The sequence below is a fragment of the Ursus americanus genome, chromosome 22 (assembly GCF_024610735.1).
Source record: "Ursus americanus isolate L20-20 chromosome 22, mUrsAme1.1.p, whole genome shotgun sequence".
NCBI lineage: Eukaryota > Metazoa > Chordata > Mammalia > Carnivora > Ursidae > Ursus > Ursus americanus.
In genome coordinates, this window is record NC_142148.1 from 38586272 (window position 1) to 38605418 (window position 19147).

The 19147-nt window shown below is 35.5% G+C and overlaps 1 protein-coding gene across 2 annotated transcripts in view; it reads left to right on the forward strand.

Moving 5' to 3' along the window:
- The window catches only part of MACROD2 (mono-ADP ribosylhydrolase 2), a 1878458-nt gene that overhangs the window by 669055 nt on the left and 1190256 nt on the right, over positions 1-19147 (forward strand). The gene's annotated exons all lie outside the window — the stretch shown is intronic.

The following is a 19147-nucleotide window of genomic DNA, read 5'->3' on the forward strand; positions in this document are numbered from 1 at the left end:
TTCTGATTCTGATTCCAAATTATATACATATGTGTTAAGTGCAGTTTCATTCTCATAAAGGAAGTATTACTGAACATGACTGTTCTTCTAATGGTTTCCATGTAAAATGAATTATGTTGTATTATAACCTGGAGTCTTTTAGTTTTCCTGTGAGAAATGGTCTGAAATTGTATCCTGTTGTTTAAACTGTTGGATATCTCTTAGTAGACTTGTGGAGAGGATGAGAACTAAGATAGCTTTCCTTTCCTTCCTTCCTAGTATACCCACATAGCATAAAGATTAAGATTATCTCTTAAGAGCTACGGCTGTTTTATAAGTCTCAGAATAATTCAAACATGCTGAGTCTTTTAAAAACAGGCACTCTGTAAAAATGGATGCACTAAATTCTTGGACTAAGGTTTTTTGTTTTTGTTTTCAAATTCATATTTCCTTACCCAGCCCCACCCTCCAGATATAGAGGAAATTTGGTATAATGGTTAAAAGTATAAGCTCTGGGTTAGGCTTATTTGATTTATGTAACAATCTCTGCCTCTGTTGGCCTGAGCGGGTCGTATGACTACCTGAAGTCTCAGTTTCACCACCTTCAAAATGGGGATGATGATAGTTCCTGCCATTTATTTCACTCAACAAAATTTATTACAGGCCTGCCATATTCAGTTTATGTTCTAGATGCTAGGGATGCCCCATAAGACAAAAATCCTATTGACTTCTCAGAGGAAGATAAACTATATAAAAGATAATAAGCATTTAAAAAGCAGTGGTAGCTACTGCGATAAAATAGCGACCGGGTACTATATTGGGTTAGATAGTTTTTAAAGTTCTTTATAAAGAGAATATATTTAAGCTGAGACTTGAATAAGAAGGAGGTAACCATACAAAGATCTCAGAAAAGAACACTCAAGGCAAAAGAAGCAGATAGGGTAAAAGCGCTGGGGCAAGAATGAATTTGCTATGTTCAAGAAACAGAAAAAAAGCCAGTGAGACATGAGCATATGATTTAAGGAGAAGGCAAAGGAGAAGGAAAGGATTAAAAATTGTGGAGCCTTCCTCTGCTGGGGGCCTGCTTCTTCCTCTCCCACTCCCCTGCTGTGTTCCCTCTCTCACTGGCTGTCTCTCTGTCACATTAAATAAATAAAAAATCTTAAAAAAAAAGAAAAAAAAAGAAAAAGAAATTGTGGAGCCTTGTAAGCCAGGACAAGGAGTTTGGGTTTTATTTGTAAGTATTAAGGAAGACATTGAAAGGTATAGTGAAGGGAACACCGTGGCTTACTTCATATTTTTTAAAAATGTTTTTTTGAGGTAGTCTGTGGACAATGACACATAGAAGGAAGACTTGTGGGATTCCACTGCGATTGCCCAGAGAAATATGCTTAGATGAGGTGGTAGTTCTAGATGTGGGGACAAATGGGTAGTTTACAGTGTTTCCAAGGTGAAGTTGGTACAACGTGCTAATGGATTAGATGCAGGGAATGAAAGGATGGGAAGAATCAAGAACAGATCCTATGTTCTTTTTTTTTTTTTTTAAGATTTTATGTATTTATTTGACAGAGAATGGTGGGGGAGAGAGTGAGCACAAGTAGGGGGAGTGGCAGAGAGAATGGATGAAGCAAACTCCCTGCTCAGCAGAGAGCCTGACACAGGACTCAATCCCAGGGCCCCGAGATCATGACCTGAACCAAAGGCAGATGCTTAACCGACTGAGCCACCCAGATGTCCTAAATCCTAGGTTCTTAACTTGAGCAACTGATGGGTGGTGACACCATTTCCTGAGTTGGACAGGATGGAGGAGAAGCAGGTTTTGGACGAGATATCAGGAGTTCTGTTTTGGCCTTATTAACATTTAGGTGAGAATGTTAAACAGCACCTGAAGATACGAATCTGGAGTCTAAGGGACCAGTCAGTGCTGAAGACAGAAATTTTAGAGTCATTGATATGTAAACACTGTGGGTGGGTAACACCATTTAGACAGAGAATGGAAATGAAAAAGAGAGGACATCCCAGATGAGTCCCATGCTGTACCAACGTTTAGGGGTCAGGCAGAAGAGAGGTCTGCAGAGGACACTGGAAAGGCAGGTGCACCGAGGAGGAAAACCAGCATATAAAGTCCTTAGGGTGCTTGTACATAGTAACTTCACTATAAATGTTAGTTTCTTATCTGGGTTTCTTCAGAATACTGAGACAAGCAGATTCAAAGGTGATCCCAGGAAGTGCTGGTAAGGAAGTGGAAAGTGAGACAGGTGAGGGGAGGAAGCCGGTGAGGAATGCATTATCAAGAAGGTTACCATTGGGGAAACTGGAGCTCAGTCCTGCTCCTGACCGCTGGGGAACAGTATGCATATTCCTCAGAGTTGCCTGACCCCAGGGATGAGGAATATTTATCCTCTGCTCACAACTGTCCTTAGCTGAGATCTGCTTCCTGAGGTATTTCCTCATGACACTTTTGGTCTGCCCCCAAGGGAAAGCCCGCAGAGGGGATGCAGATGCTCCCGGTAAGACACCACAGCTGGTACTAGAACAAGTGCTGAGCAGATCTGGGTGCACACTAATAGTCAGTATGGTTAGCTGTTACTGTTATGTTCCTTATGATTGGCCCTAATCATTTTACCTTTCTTCATTGAAATATAATAAGAACAAAAGATATTCCAATTGATAACATTAAATTATTAAAACAGGAGAGAATTCAAAATTCTTCATTACTGGTCATACCTAAAGATATGACAAACTAGTCGAAGCGTATTAATACATGGGTATGTAATTCTCCTTATATTATTGACCTAGAGTGGCATTGAGTTTTAAGGCATGTTCTTCATTGCCAAAAATACCATTAAATATGAAGATAAGTGTGTATGACTTCAGTGTTTGATGTATTTTGGAATATAAGAATAAGAATTCATATGGTACAGTACCTTGAAATTAAGTGCTTTTCTTTTTCTTTCTTTTTTTTTTTTTAAGATTTTATTTATTTATTCGACAGAGAGAGAGACAGCCAGCGAGAGAGGGAACACAAGCAGGGGGAGTGGGAGAGGAGGAAGCAGGCTCATAGTGGAGGAGCCTGATGTGGGGCTCGATCCCATAACGCCGTGAGCCAAAGGCAGACGCCTAACCGCTGTGCCACCCAGGCACCCCTAAGTGCTTTTCTTCCAGAGGACTAAAAGGTCACACCTCATTCTTTTCGATGTACCTCGTACACATGAAATCACTTGATCCTGACTCCTGGGAGGGTAGCGAGTAAAGTGAGGAGTGTCACCCTAGGTGAAACTGAATTGCTTTTAAGCTTCTTACCTGAGCCAGGACAATATTGAGACCAAGACTCAAGTTTGTTAGCATTTGATCTGGTTTCCTTTTCTCTCTGCCGTAATGGAAATGGTAAAATGCTTACTCGAGCTCACTGTGCGCCAGACACTGCCAAAGGCACTTTGTAAAATGTGCTAACTTAATCCTTAAAACAATACTATAATTTAGGTAGTATTATTATCCCCATTTTACCCACTGAGTCACAGAGATTAAGTAACTGTGTGGTTTACATCTCGTAAGTGGCAAAGCAGGGATTCAAAGCCAGGCATTTTGCCTCCGGACTCCATTCTCCTCCAATCACTGTGTTACAGGGCTTACGTAGCAGTGATGGGGTCTGATCTTATCACTGAATCGCTTGGACAAATCACACATATGACTTGTTTGGTACTTTTTCCATAAATTCACCTTACTAATCATTTTTTTTTTTAAGATTTTATTTATTTATTTGACAGAGAGACAGCCAGCGAGAGAGGGAACACAGCAGGGGAGTGGGAGAGGAAGAAGCAGGCTCCCAGCGGAGGAGCCTGATGTGGGGCTCCATCCCAGGACTCTGGGATCACGCCCTGAGCCGAAGGCAGACGCTTTACGACTGAGCCACCCAGGCACCCCCACCTTGCTAATCATTTTACTAGAGATTAAAAAAAGAAACCTCACCACCAATAGTCTTATTTTTAATTTAAAAAATTGGAGTATCTTTTCCTTAAATCTCTTTCGTAAGGTTGCAAGTGACTAGTTTTTCATGTGTTCTAATACACAATATGCTAACAATGTGATTTTCCCTTTTGTGAATTCTTATGCTTTATCATTAGGTTTAGAAATATGCAGAATATCAAGAGATACTCCTACCAATAATTTTCCGCTAAAAAGTCTAGTTCAGAAGGGTGTGCCAGCCAGTTTTTTTGTGCTTTTGAGAGGAAGTTGTGTGGACCCAATTCTTCTCGGAGAAACATTCCTTTTTCTATGTGCCTTAGAAAGATACTATTACTGTATCACTCCCCAAATATAATTTATCAACTTCCTCTCTTAGTTTCTTTTGCTATTACCTTCTCACTGTACCGAATGACTAATCATAATTTTGAGAGTAATTTCAAATATGTTATGTCACTTGACCACAGGAAGATTTTTGATACCAGGTAGATCTGTAAGGAGGTCACTTTTATAATAAAGGATACTGATATCTCACCTTATGGGGAAAGGGCTGCTTTTAGTAGCTCCTGCCCCATATGGAAGGACTCTCCAGTTCCATTAAGCCCTAAGATACTACGATTACTTCCCCCATGCTACTTCATATTGGTGACTATTTAAATCCTAGCGGAGGGGATTTAAAGGCTCTTCTGCAATCCTTTCATAGCCCATGAATTTCAAAAATAGGAGATGCTTAAATTACTGGCCCCAAAATTCTGTTTCCACTTATATCTATGTTAAAGTAGAGCCACAGATGAAATTATGACCTGGTATTTCTTTTCTTATTTAAAATGTCAAGTTCCTACATCCCCAAAAGTTAGTACCAGATTTATATGTCTGTTTGGTTAGTTTTTGTTGTTACTTGTGGCAAATTCCTATAATTCTAATCACTTACAGATGTAGCAATTTATATTTTTTAGTGTTAGTTTATGAGTAGAACTGTGAGCAAATGAATTAAGCCAAGGTCCTTATAACTTAAATATTATTTTTTGGAAAGTACTTTAAAAATAAGCTGGCTTAAGTGCCTCCTATTTGAATTATTATTTTCTTTATTTTTCTGATATTAGTTCTGAACTATGTAATTTCATATGGCATATGTAATAGCTAAAGGTTAAAGGTTGAATACCCAACCCTCTCTTTAATGTCTGTTTTGTCTGATGGCTACATCCAGATTCCATTGGAAAACCTTACAGAACATGAGAAACTGTTTCACTGTTAATGTCTGTGTCAGTAGGAACCAGAGGTGAGTTCCAGATATTTTCAGAATTGTTTAGAAGTTGATGCTAAGTTCTGAAAAGAGTCTGGCCAGTACAAAAATTTCAATTTTGTGAAGTTATATTTATTTTGAGTCTTAGGATTTTTTTTTTAACAAAAATGGAAAACAACATTTAATCGGGTTTAGTACCATGCAGTTGTTCTAGCTTTCATATAGTTTAAAATAAATGATAGAAAAAATAGTGATAAGTTAAAAAACTCTGAATTTGAACCATTATGTTTTAGCAAATGATATGACTATCACTGAATATTATAAAATAAAATGAAGATACATGCCTTAGCAGTAGATTTTCCAGATAAGCACGTTACCAGATATACTTTAAGCCAAGGAACATCTATTTCTGAGGATATGACTGACTATATATCCTAAAAATATCACTCATTAAAAGTACTTAAAATATTTTATCCAGCATGTTTAATAACCATTTAAAATATATGGTTGTGCTGACTTGAAAATGAAGACATCCTCCAAGGTCAAAGGACTGCGTGAGAACAGGAATCTGCTGCTCTCCTGTGCTCTCTGGATCCCCGGGATAATTTCTGACCTCTGTCAGGGGGAAGAACCAAGGCCCAGGACCCAGGGCCTGTGCAAATGGGGGACAAATGGGGGAGTATTTGTAACCATGAGCTGACCATCTTATGGATTGGCAGCATGCATTTATACTACTTCTTTGCCTGAAAACTTCTGAGCTAAATATTTACTCTTGATATAGAAGCAAATGAAAATCTTCATTAGAGGTACACACTCTCAATACAAATTCTAAATAATTTGATGGATAAAGTTAAAACGGCCACGAGTTCAGTATGCGCAATCACTAAACACACAAGGAAACCATCATGGTCTAGGATCAACAAAAGCAACATAGAATCATAATAGATAGGATAGATAGATAGATAGATAGATAGATAGATAGATAGATAGATATAGAATCATAGATAGAATCAAAAACATAGAATCCTCAGGTAGGAATGTAAATGAGTATGCATATTATATTTACTAAACTAAAAGAGAATTAAATTGTAACTAAGGGATGAAAGACTATCACAAATGATAAAACAGCATTTTAAAAGAACAAATAAAATTTTAGCAATTAAAATCAGTTTAGCCATAAAAAAGAATGAAATCTTGCCATTTGAAACAACATGGATGGAGCCAGAGAGCATACTATTAAGTGAAGTAAGTCAGTCAGAAAAAGACAAATACCATATGATTTCCCTCATATGCGAAATTAAACAAAACAAATGAACAAAGGAAAACAAAGAGACAAACCAAAAAAACAGACCCTAAACTATAGAGAACAGGTGGTTGCCACAGGGGAGGTGGATGTGGGGGATGAGTGAAACAGGTGAAGGAGCTTAAGAGTACACTTATCTTGATGAGCACCGAGTAGTAGACAGAATTGTTGAATCACCATATTGTACACCTAAAGTTCATTTAACACTGTCAACTGTACTGGAATTAAAAGGAAAGAAAAAAAAAATAAATTTAGAAATCACTACACGAGCTGAACAATTAAGCACAAACTGGAAGATCTAAAGAATTGAAGCAAGAAGAGGAAAATAGAAAAGAGATAAAGAGATGTGGAGGATATGGTGAACAGGTCTAACATATATCTAACTGGATTTCCAGAAGGAGAAAATAGGAAAAATGGAGGACACGGATAGTTAAAAATACAGTGCTGAGAATTTTCCAGAATCGATGAAGAGCATATATCCTTAAATTCAGGAGGACCAACACATCCCAAGGAGGATAAATAGAAAGAAAACCCATGCTTAAGATACACTGAAGCTGGGAGGTCTGGGTGACTCAGTCAGTTAAGTATCTACCTTTGGCTCAGGTCATGATCCCATAATCATGGGATACTGGGATGGAGCCTTGTATCAGACTCCTTGCTCAGTGGGGGAGCCTGCTTCTCCCTCTGCCTGCTGCTCCCCCAGCTTGTGCATCCTCTCTCCCTCCCCTTTCTCTCTGACAAATAAATAAATCTAAAAAAAAAAAGATATGTTGAAGCCCATTTGTAGAACTCTAAAGACAAGAATAAAATTCTGAGAGCAGCCACAGAGAAAGGACAAGGTTCCTACATGAACAACAACTATTAGACTGATAAGTCTCTCTCATAGCATCAAAGAAAGACAGAAAACATTAAAGTTTAGAGGGCTGTGAATAACATCAAACTAGATTTATAAGCCCAGTGAAATCGTTTACCAAGAATGAGAGCTAAATAAAAGTATTAGAGCCAGGAGAATTTGTCACAGGAGATCTGGACTGAAGGGATTGCTGCATGATATACTTCAAAAAGAAAGACAGTCCTAGAAGGGAAGCCCAAGGTATAAGAAGAAATGATGAGAAAATAGATTAGTAAATATTAACAAAATACTGATCCTATAAATCAATAATACCATCTATTTGTAGGGTTCAGAGATTGATAAAACAAATGCTGGACAAAAATTGCATGTAAGCTAAGGAGAGTCAATCTGAATTAATATGTTTTTTTAAAGGTATTTTTATTATTCAGCATGAAAATTTAGATTACCTTAAAACATTGTTAAACTAAGTAGGCATATTATATTTCCTAGGATAAGCACTAAAATAGTTAGGTGTAAATCTCCCAAACCAGTTACAAAGCCCCACACACATTAATTGTGCATCAAAAGCAGTGTCTTCTGTAATTTCAGGAACTACTGTCTGTTCATCACCTTGTAGGTCTTACTTGAATCCAACAAGAGTAATATGAAACTGGTCTGTGACCACCTCCGGTAATCGAAGCTGTCATAAACTTAACAATACTAAAATATCATTGAAAATATTGAAAACTTTAAAGATATGAGATCTTTTTTGACCTCCCCGAGGGGCAACATGGCTGTCCTGAGGTCATTGAGGCCCTGGTAATGTGGGATTATGTAACACATTCGGATTTGCTGTTATTGTAGAGATAATTAATTCTAATGAAAAATAACTTATGTCCCTAAATCTACTTTTCAGACATTTCCTATCTCTTAGAAAATCTGTCAACATTTCTGATGTCCCATGTGGGGCTGACGCTGTATCTCTGCTTAAATGAGCTCAAAAGAAGGAAGAACTGTAACTGATTAGAAATTTATTCAGAAGAAATAGATGTGGAAACCTGAACAGGATACTGCCAGGGCTATCTGCTAGGAGTCTGTTAATGGTTATCTGTATGTGGCTTCAATCCCTGTATGATTTTCTGATATTCTAAAGCAGTTGTCTTAAACTGTGATGCTGGGATCTCTGGGGGGTCCCCAAGCCTTTTCAGAGTGTCTATGATGTCAACACGATTTTCATGATCATACTAAAGCATTATTTGCCTTTTTTTCATTGTCATTTTCTCCTGTGTAGTATTTGCCAGAGACTACATGACAGATGATATTTTATACTGAATGAAGAAGCAGAAATGAGAATCCACCTGTCTTTTTCTTAAACCAGACATTAAAAATATTTGGAGAAATTTAAAACAATGCCATTTTCTATTAGATATTTTGGTTTTGAAAATATGGTTATTTTTCATAATGCCCATGCTATCTGTATTAATGTGCAGTAGATTAATTATTTTTAAATCAAATCAATTAAATATATTTTAAATTTTTCAGTTAATTTATAATATGGTAAATATATATAAATTTGGGAAATATATATGGTATACACACACACACACACACACACACACACACACACACACACACGTAGATATAACACACAGAAACCAAAACTCTGAGGTCTTTAATAATTTTTAAGAGTGTAAAGTAACAGAAAGGGAATATTTATAAGTCAAATAGGCATGCCACTCTATAGACCTGTTGGAGGGGAATGTGTCATGTGTCACTTTGTAACTTTCTTATGTAGTAACATTTATTAGGAAAAAAAAGTGTGTGTGTTTAGACAGAGAGGTTTCTAATATTTTTGGGGCAAACTTTGAGTGCTATGTATTATCTGTAATCTTTAGTAGACTTTCTTTATGGTAAATTAGAGCCTCAAAGTTTTCATAGCTCCAACCTTGAACTGTTGTTTTAGGATAGACACCAATAAATATTAGGGGTCTACTGGGAAGGCAGAGAGCATTTTCAGATTTATGAGGGGAAAAAAATCAATAGTGTCCCTAAGGCCGTGTAAGTCATGAGTAGCACAAGTAGTCTTATGCAAAGTTGACACTATCATGAAATATAAACCTTTGCTTTGGAATTTTACCAGAAATTAAAATGGCATTATAAGGGAAAGCCAGTGTTTTTGCCTGAATCTCAGCAGGAATTTATACTTCTGATTGTCTTGCTTCACTTTGGCTGAGTTCTGGGAAGGATTTTTTTTTTTTTTTCCTCCCCTCTCTCTCCTGAAAAGTTGGGTGACCTCCTCACATTCTTCTGCCTTCTGGCTCATTCGCTTTTTCTTCCCCTTCAATCCTTGATTAAATCTTCTTGGCCCCTAGGAGTTCTTGTTCCTAATATAGCAAGTCATGCACTTTGTCCTCTTGTTAAGGAATGAATTAATAAGCTTAATTCCCTCTTTGAAGGAGAGTTTGGAATGCTTTTTTGGTGAAAATTAATATTCAATTACCAAGACTGTCATTTCACCAAATAGGAGAATAAAAGACACAGCATAGCTGCACTTGAGAATAATTGAAATCGAATTTCGGTTGGTATTATACCACAATGGCTCAAGCTTTCATGGGAAACTTTTATGTCTACTTTCTTATGAAAGTGAGTACATTTTTTTTCTCTCTGCTGCATATTTATAACTAGACCATTTAATTCACGCTTTGAAAGAACATAGGATGAGTGGTCCTTCTTGCGCTTGTCTTTAGAATTTTAGACACATCCTGTTGACCTACAAAATGCACAATGTTTATCTTTCCGTAGCATTAAATAAGTTCTCCAAAGGGCAATAAGTATAATACTTCTCCAAACTGCATCCTCTAATTCTTTATAATATTCCTGCAATACTTTAATGGGACTAGTGGATGGATGCAAAAGAGGTGGCTTAGGCCACTTCCCTCAAGCACTTTTTGGTTTGCATGGGTTTTTCATCACAAAATGTGCAGAAAAATCTGCGTTGCTTAACTGAGTAATGAGAACATTTTCTAGTTAGTATTAATTTAAATGTCAAAGAAAAAACTTTATGTGAAGGAGAGGAATAAGAAATTGAGTATGTAATGGTATGTGGAGAAGAATCATAGCATAGCTTAGAGTATAAAAGGAATCAACCCAAAGAAGTTAAATCTACACTACAAATAACTCTCAGGAGAGCTAAAATCTTTGGCATCTGATCTTACTTTTATTTCTGTAAGAACGTGGAATAAGCAAGTGATTTGCAGAAGCAATTATAAAAGCTCTTATTACTTATAAGATAGACTCCCCCCCCTCAAACTTAAGTAAAATTTAAAATAAGGCCAAGTTTATCCAATGCTGATGTTAACTTGCCAAGCTGAAGTAACTGAATTGGGAATCAGAGGACTTGGTATTGGGTTTTGGTTCTAGCATTATTTGCTGTGCAAACTTGAGCTCATTGCTTAAACTCTCAGGGCCTTAGTTTCTCCATTTGCACACTGAGAATACTCACGCTTACTCTGACTATGTCATAGAACTTTTGTGTAAAAATATCTGGTAATGTATGTGCAAGTGCTTTCAAAAACAATCTAATATTACTGATTTTAAATACTACTACTAATTATTATTGTTATTAATATCTTTAATCTGCCTTGTCCTTCGATTTCTTTTATTTTGGCACACCCTCTTAAAAATTGCTTAAAACTCTGAAAACACAGCCTTTTTTAAATATCCAGATGAGACTGAGAAATTATTTTATATTAAAATTCACACTAAGTTACTAGCTACAGGGTCTTGTTATGTCTTCACCTAAAATCCAATTCTATTATTTGTTAATAATTACTTTTTTAAAAATAAAGTGATTTGACTCCAAATAACCAAACAATCTTAGAAAAGAAGACCAGAGTTGGAGGGCTTTCTTTTCCTAATTTCAGAACTCACTGCAAAGCTACAGTAGTCAAAACAGAGAGGTAATGTCATAAGGCATAAGGATAGGTGTATCGATCATAAAATCAAGAGCCCAGAAATAAGCCCATACATCCATGGTCAATTGATTTTTCATGAAGAGTCCATTGCCCATTGTTCAAAAATGGCCATTTCCAACCAAGACCATTGAATGGGGAAAGAACATTTTCTTCAACATATGGTACTGAGACAACTGTATATCCACATGCAAAAGGGTGACATTGGACCCTTATCTCATACCACATACAAAGATTAACTCAAAATGGATCAAAGTCATAAATATAAAGCTAAAACTACAAAAAACATAAGGACAAATCTTCATGACCATGCATTCTACAATGGATTCATAGCTATGATACAAAAAGCAGAAGCAATAAAAGAAAAAATAAATAAATTAGACATCATCAAAACTAAAAACTTTTATACCTCAAAGAATGTCATCAAGAAAGTGAAAAAACAGCCCACAGAATGGGAGAGAATATTTATATGTTATATATCTGGAAGTGTCTACTATCCAGAATGTATAAAGAACTCTTACAACTCAACAACAACTAGAGAAAGAACCCCATTAAAAATTGGATATACAGTGCTTGAATAGACATTTCTCTGAAGAGGATACGCAAATGGCCAACAAGCATATGAAAAGATGTCTAACCATTAGTCATTACAGAAATGAAAATGAAACCATAATGAGATACCTCTTCACATTTATGAGGATGGCTATAGTAAATTTGAAAGAGGGAAAATAATATTGTTGATGAGGAAGTGGAGAAAATGGAATCCTCATATATTGCTAGTGAGAATGTGGTGTTCTAACCACTGTGGGCATAGTTTGGTGATCCTCAGTAAGTTAAATATAGAATTCCTCTAAGACCCAGCAATTCCACTCATACCCAAAATAATCGAAAACGAATACAAAAAATTGTACACAGGTATTCATAGTAGCACTCTTCACAATCATCAAAAGGTAGAAATAACTCAATATCCATCAATTGAAGAATGGATAAACAGGATGCCTTACATCTATATAATAGAATAGCATTCAGCCGTAAGAAGGAATAAAATACTGATACATGCTACAACAAGATGAGTGAACTTTGAAAATATATGCTAAGTGAAAGAAGCCAGGCACAAAAAGCCATTGTATGATTCCATTCATATGAAATACTCAGAATAGGGAAATCCATAGAGACAGAAAGCAAATTAGTGGTTGCCAGGAGCTAGGGAGAGAGGGGAAAATGTTGAGTGACTGCTTAATGGGTACGGGATGTCCTTCTAGGGTGATGAAAATATCCTAGAACTACGTAGTGAGGATGGTTGCATAATGCACACCATTGCACATGTACTAAATGCCACCAGATTATCCACTAAAATGGGTTAAATGGTAAAAACAAAAATAAAAAAATGATAATCAATGAAGTATTTTACAGATTTTCAGGCAGTGGTCAGACCAATTATACCTTACATTTGTTACATGAAATATATCCGCAAAACACTGATATCATGATATTAGTGAGAATCGTAGATAATAATAGAGTACCTACTCTGCACAAGGTCCTAGTCCAAGTGTTTTGTGTGGATTTGCTTACAGAATCATCATGATAACTGTCTGAAATAGGTACTCTTCTACCTTTGTTTTTAATAAGAGGAAACTGAGTGACTTGCTTAATAAATGGTCACTAAGGGATTTGATTCTAATTCAACTGTTTCTGAAACTGAAGCTCTTACCCAGCGCCTTGTATGTCTTTGCAACAGAAAATGGGCCCAGATCCCACTGAGACCTGATTTCTGTTGAGAAGATGTTAGGAAAGCTATGCAGCAGACTCCGTAGCACTGTCGTATCCCTGCAGCTTTCTGTAGCTGGGGAGGGGGGCAAGCATTTCTTTGGAAGAGCAGAAATCCTCTGGCCTATGCAGGATGTTAAAGCAGCAACACATGCTAGGAGTTAGTTGTGTATTTTATTGTCTCTGTAAGATTTGTGGTCAATTTTACTTCCACTTCTGATAATAGTTCCTGTATATGTTTTTCAGTTACTTGTGAACTACTTTGATTTTCTCACCACATCTCTATATTTATTTTTGTCCTTATCAAGTGTTTTCTTTTATCTCTTGAATCAAGGTTGAAAGTTAAGGATAAATATGGTTGCTTTTTGGTATTTTAGGAGAGCACTGAAAAAGTTTTCTGAAAGCTTTTTCGTCAAACCATTTATAAAAGGTAAAATAGAATTAAGGCAGAATAATTTCAAAAAATTTAACCAAGATGAAATATGTCTAATGACTAAAAATGTACTAAAACATTTCTTTCTGATCAAAAGAATAACTTTGGTCATAGAAACAGCTGTTTGTATTTGGTAACTCTCTTTAGCTTCAAGGTTGTCTCTAATCAATAAATGGACAAAACAAACCCTGTTTCACCTATCAGTGTCTAGCCCCTTCCCTTCTGTATTTCTTTCCCACTTGAAATACAGGTGCAATGAGGACTGGAACTTAATCCCCTCTGTGTCATCAGTGCCTAGAAAAATACTTGGCATATGCAGGCATTTGATACATTTCGAATGAATAAATGAATCTACTTCTTGTTTCTTTGAATCTGTTATTTCTGCCAAAAAAAAAAAAATAGAGGTGTTGTAAGTAAAAATATCTTTGAAACATTTGCAAATAAAAATTAAAAGAGAGATAAAAAAGATCACAAATAACCTTTATATAGAGAATTATGTTGGAAAACAGAAAGGGAAATACTCATACTTCAGTAGAAACATGAACAAAAGATAGAACTAGCTAATTTGCTGAATATGATGTAGAAAATAGTTATTAAATGTAAGATACACCTCACTATTTATGCAAATGGAATCAACAGCAGATACCATTTTTCCACATATAAAGTTTATAAAACGTTTAAATCATAATATTCAGTTCTATGGAGGAATGATATAATAAATATATCCGTAAAACGAGGAGACGGATAAAGTCCACAAACTCCAAAACATGCACAAGGCTGCCCAAAGTAGCAGAGATCAAACAGGAGTTGCAGGGAATGAGACCCAATGAGCTCAGAAAGTTGCCTGTGAGAGTAGAAATACAAAGTTGTACCTTTTTTTTTTTTTCCTTTTAAAAAGTATGTGGAACTGAGTGAGTAATTCTATTTCTAAGAATTTAACTGCCATGCAGAGCTGACAATAAACACCAGTATGGCCTACAAATTAATAAACATTTTGAATATTAGTCTGAACTAAAGCTATGTTTGCACACATAAAATTATATATGCACAATATTAACCACTTTTTTATCAAGAGCAAAACATTGGGATGAAGCCAAATACCAATCATTAGGGTCTGGTTTAAAAGAATTGTGGTAAATTTAGGTACAAGCATACAATGGAATACTATGCAACTGTAAATAAGAGAAGGAGAAATAAGCCCTGATACAGAAATAACTACAAACTGTATTATTAAGTGAAAAAGCAAAATATAGCATGGTATATATTTTATGCTGTCCTTTATGGAATAAAGGGGTATAATATATATGTTTATATTTACTTATATATTCATAGATAAAATCTAAAAGACCGTATACGTTAATAACAATGTTACCTGCAAGGTAGATGTGGTGGGAAGTGTGTAAATAAGACACAGTGATGAGAGCAAGATATTTTACTGTTTAGTTTTTATTTCTGTTATATTGATATAAAAACAACTTGTAAGACAAAGGTATTATCCACTGAAAAATTAAATATTAAAAAATTAGAAAAAATGATATGTGTAGAAATGCATGTTTTCAGGTTGAATGAAATAGCAATATATGCATGCCTTTGTGGGATATTTATTATAATGGTATTTGGGTTAAAAGATGATTAAGGATATATATGAATATTTATTGCCAGCTGCATACACTGCACTATTGTTTACCTTGATTAAATATCGAAAGCATCCCAAACACTGTGCTATATTCATGTGAAATACCATCAGCATTAAAATGATATAAAATAATTGCTAAAGATAGGGAAATGTATTCACAGTATATTGTGAATGAGGGGGATAGGAGAAGCAAGTGAGATAATTCAAAGTAGGATTCCATATCCATAAAATAAAAAAGTTGGAAAGTATGCACACAAGCTTATTCATACATGTGGAGAAAGAACTAGAAAGATATTCACCAGTTGTTAACTGTGGTTCGCTCAGGGTAGTGGGATGATAGGTAAGTTTTTTTGTTATCTGTGGTCTCTAAAGTTTTTCTAAGTAATAATTACAGAAACAAAAACCTTTAATATTTACTGAAGGATTTAAATGGGCCATGTCCTATATTCAGCTTTTGGTGACCACAGTCTCTTAAATTTCTCAAAACCACAAGAGGTAGGTTTCATTAACCATTTTACAGATGGAAAATCTGAGGCTCAGGGAGATGGCGTAATTTACCCAATACTACATAGCTAATGTCAGATGCAAACCCAGGTCTGTTTGCATCCTACATTCATTTCTTGATCAACCGGCTAAATAATTCAATGAAACACTGCTTGCAAATGAAAAATATCTTTCCAGCTAGTTTTCTTTTTAAGCGGCAAATCTTTGCCTTGGTTATCAGAACTTAACGTTTTTGTGGGGTGTGCTAATAATGCTCAAGCATTCCCTGATAGTAATTTAAACAATCTTGCATATGTAAATTATTTCATGTTTTTTTACAGTAGATAAAATATGTTAATTTGTGTAAATGGTCTTCTGGGTACAGATGCTCACACTGAAAGCAGGCTTATCTGAAAAGCTGCTTGTCTTTAATTTGAGGCTTCTTTTATATGCATAGTTTATTTTTCTAATGCTGTCTCAATATAGGAATAATTTTAAGGAGGCATTTGTGGCTAAATGAAAGAAAAAACAGCTCTCTTGGCTTTGGTAAATATTAATGAGCTCGTAGAAAATCTTGTTACTGAAGTGCGGCACTGTTTGGAGATTTTTTTCTGCCATCTTGGCCCTTTGCGGGCCCAGCTCCTTTGTTGCAGATTAGCGTACTGGTTTGTGTGTGCTATTGTGAGTTCTGCTTCAGCTCCTTTGTGTGTGCTGACAGAAGGCTCACCTTGCTCTGTTATCAGGAATGTCTAGGCATCTTAATAATATATTGGATTTCAGCAAGAAAAAAGCAAATCACTCAGAAATAATTAATCCGACTTATTCATTTCAAAGCTTCACCACCAAATGGACAGTGTTCATTTCTGGTCATGTATATATTGTCGTCATTAACAAAGTGAAATCCAACTTTTATTAATTTTCAAGTGAGGAGAAGTTCAGAATTTGAATTATTTATGTCAATGTTCACACATGTATGTGTAAAATTATTATAGCACATGTACAATTTCATTTAGGCACTTTATTTTATTTTAGACAGTGTATTGTGTGTACCTATCCAAACATTTTTAGTAATCATTTTTACTTCATAAGCAATAATATTTTCAATTGTGTTAGGCCATGGAGAACTCAGGGACGATAATATTTGGCTTATTATTACCTCATTGGTCATCCTCTAAAAACCGTTTTTGTGGGGTGGTATTATTATATAAATCATGAATTTACCTATTCGCTGATTTTATTCTACTATAGGCAATAGTGAAATGTAAGAAGGAAAAAAAGACAGTTCTCCCAATGACAGAATATAGGAATGATCAAAATTATCTTAAAAATTTTTTAAAAATTACATCTGCTACACCTTTTAAAAATTGTCTATTAGCCCAAAGGATTATGTGATGCTTATAAGGGAATTATCTGACAAAACAGCATTTTCTTTTCAAGAATGAAATATTTGAGTCCAGTCACAGGGGGTCATAAATTCAAACCCAGTTTTAAAAAATAGACCATTGGATTAAAAAAAAAAAACAGGAAAAATAAAGCAGTTGTTTGAAAACATGTTTCAGACAAGAAAAAATTACATCAAACACTTTTAAGAGTTCTTACTAACCTGTCATGGAGAACTTCTTCATCTACCTTCACAGTTCAGTGTACGTGATTATTACAGTCATGAAAAGAAAAAAAAATGATAAGAGTGCTAGAATATAACAAGAGTATTTGGAATCATAGACAGAGAAGTATCATCCATCTACCTTAAGATTCTGCCCCAAAACCTTGCTTAAAAGTTGTTCATAGCGATTTGAATAAAGGATTTATGAGGTCCTTTTATAAAACCATTTTTGGAAGAATTTTTATCAGAGCTAATTTTGAGCTACAGTTGTAGCTGGATAATTTTTAGTTGTTTGTAAACAGAATGTGAATCCCATAAGACCCCATTTCAGTAGTTTGAGAAAGGAGGAGACAATTCCTGTAAATGATTTTCTATTGTGAGAAATGGAGCTGGAGATGACTGCTGACAGAAGTTTTAATAACTTCAAAAATCACAGAAATATGAAATGACTATATGGCCACATATAGTCATTAACCAAGGTTGCATTTGTGGTGAGTTAGAAAATAGACATCTAATGAAAGTCTAGAAATGCAAACAGGGTCATATGTAGCTTTGATTATTAACAGTTTTGAGAGAGAGAGAGAGAATAGTACCTAATATAAACTATCATTAATTCACCTCAGAGTGTGTTCTATTCAATTCAGTTGTACTATGAAAATTCAGCTTTTATTTTTTTTAAATGGTAAAATCATAATTGAAGTCTGTTCCACAGGCTAGATATATTGCTTTCATATGCTAAGGTGTTTAGCCCTAGACACTAATTCTAGGCAAAGAATTGAAAATAGTTCTAATATCTTTAAACTGCACCTTAAAGTTCTAAAGTAATGGAAACTTTATTAAAAAGCTTGGGCTGTATTAAGAAAGCCCATCATAAAATGCCAGAGTCTTTTTGTTTGTTTTGTTTTGTTTTTGTTTTTGTTATAAAGTAGCCAAGTTCTCCAATGCAATTCGATAGGATTTGCATTTAGAAATTTTATTTGGATACATTTTCCCAATAATGTATTGTGGTGGTCAGAATGATGGCCCTTCTGAGAGCCACACTCTAATCCCTGCAACCTGTGGCTATTACCTTACATAGCCAAAGAGATGTGATTAAGAACCTTGAGATGCAGAGATTATCCTAGATTGTTTGGGTAGGCCCAGTGTCATTACAAGAGTCCTGAAATACGGGGAACCTTTCCCTACTATAGTCAGGATATGTGACTATGGAAGAAAAGCGTAGAAAGATGCAACATTGCTGAATTGAAGGAAGGAAGCCACAAATCAAGGAATATGGGCAACCTCCCCAAGGTGGGACACACCGGGGCACAGAATCTTCAGAGCCTCCAGGGAAAAAAAACAGACTGCTGACACCTTGACCTTAGCTCAGTGAAACTGATTTTGGACTTCAGGTATCCAGAACTATAAGAGGATAAATTTGTATTGTTTTAAGTTTATGGAAATTTGTGCTAGCAGTACAGTAGTTCAGACATATTGAAAATACAAACGGAGGCATATGTATGCAAGAAGGCACATAGACATAAAGATAGATTTTTGAATCTTTGAATACAAATTATGTTAGTAAAATCACAGAAACTATATTTCAGGTAGAAGTCTATTTAATTCTGTACTAAATGGGTTCAATTTTAAAAACTTAAAATGTAGTAGATTGTTAAAAATAACCACCATAGTTCATATTTTTATCTTCACACCAAGAATAGGCCCCTTCCATACTGGCTTTGAATTTGACTATGTAATTTGCTTTGGCCAATGGGACAGTATCAAAGGTGGCTCAAGCAGAAGATTAAAAAGTGTTTTTGCACTGGGCTTGCCATTGTAGCTGCGACCTTTTGGTTCACAGTCTGAACCAAGCCTGGGCTAGCCTCCTGGAGGATGAAACATCTTGCTTTTCCCATGATGCCATCCTAAACCACCAAGCCCCAGCCAAACTTCCA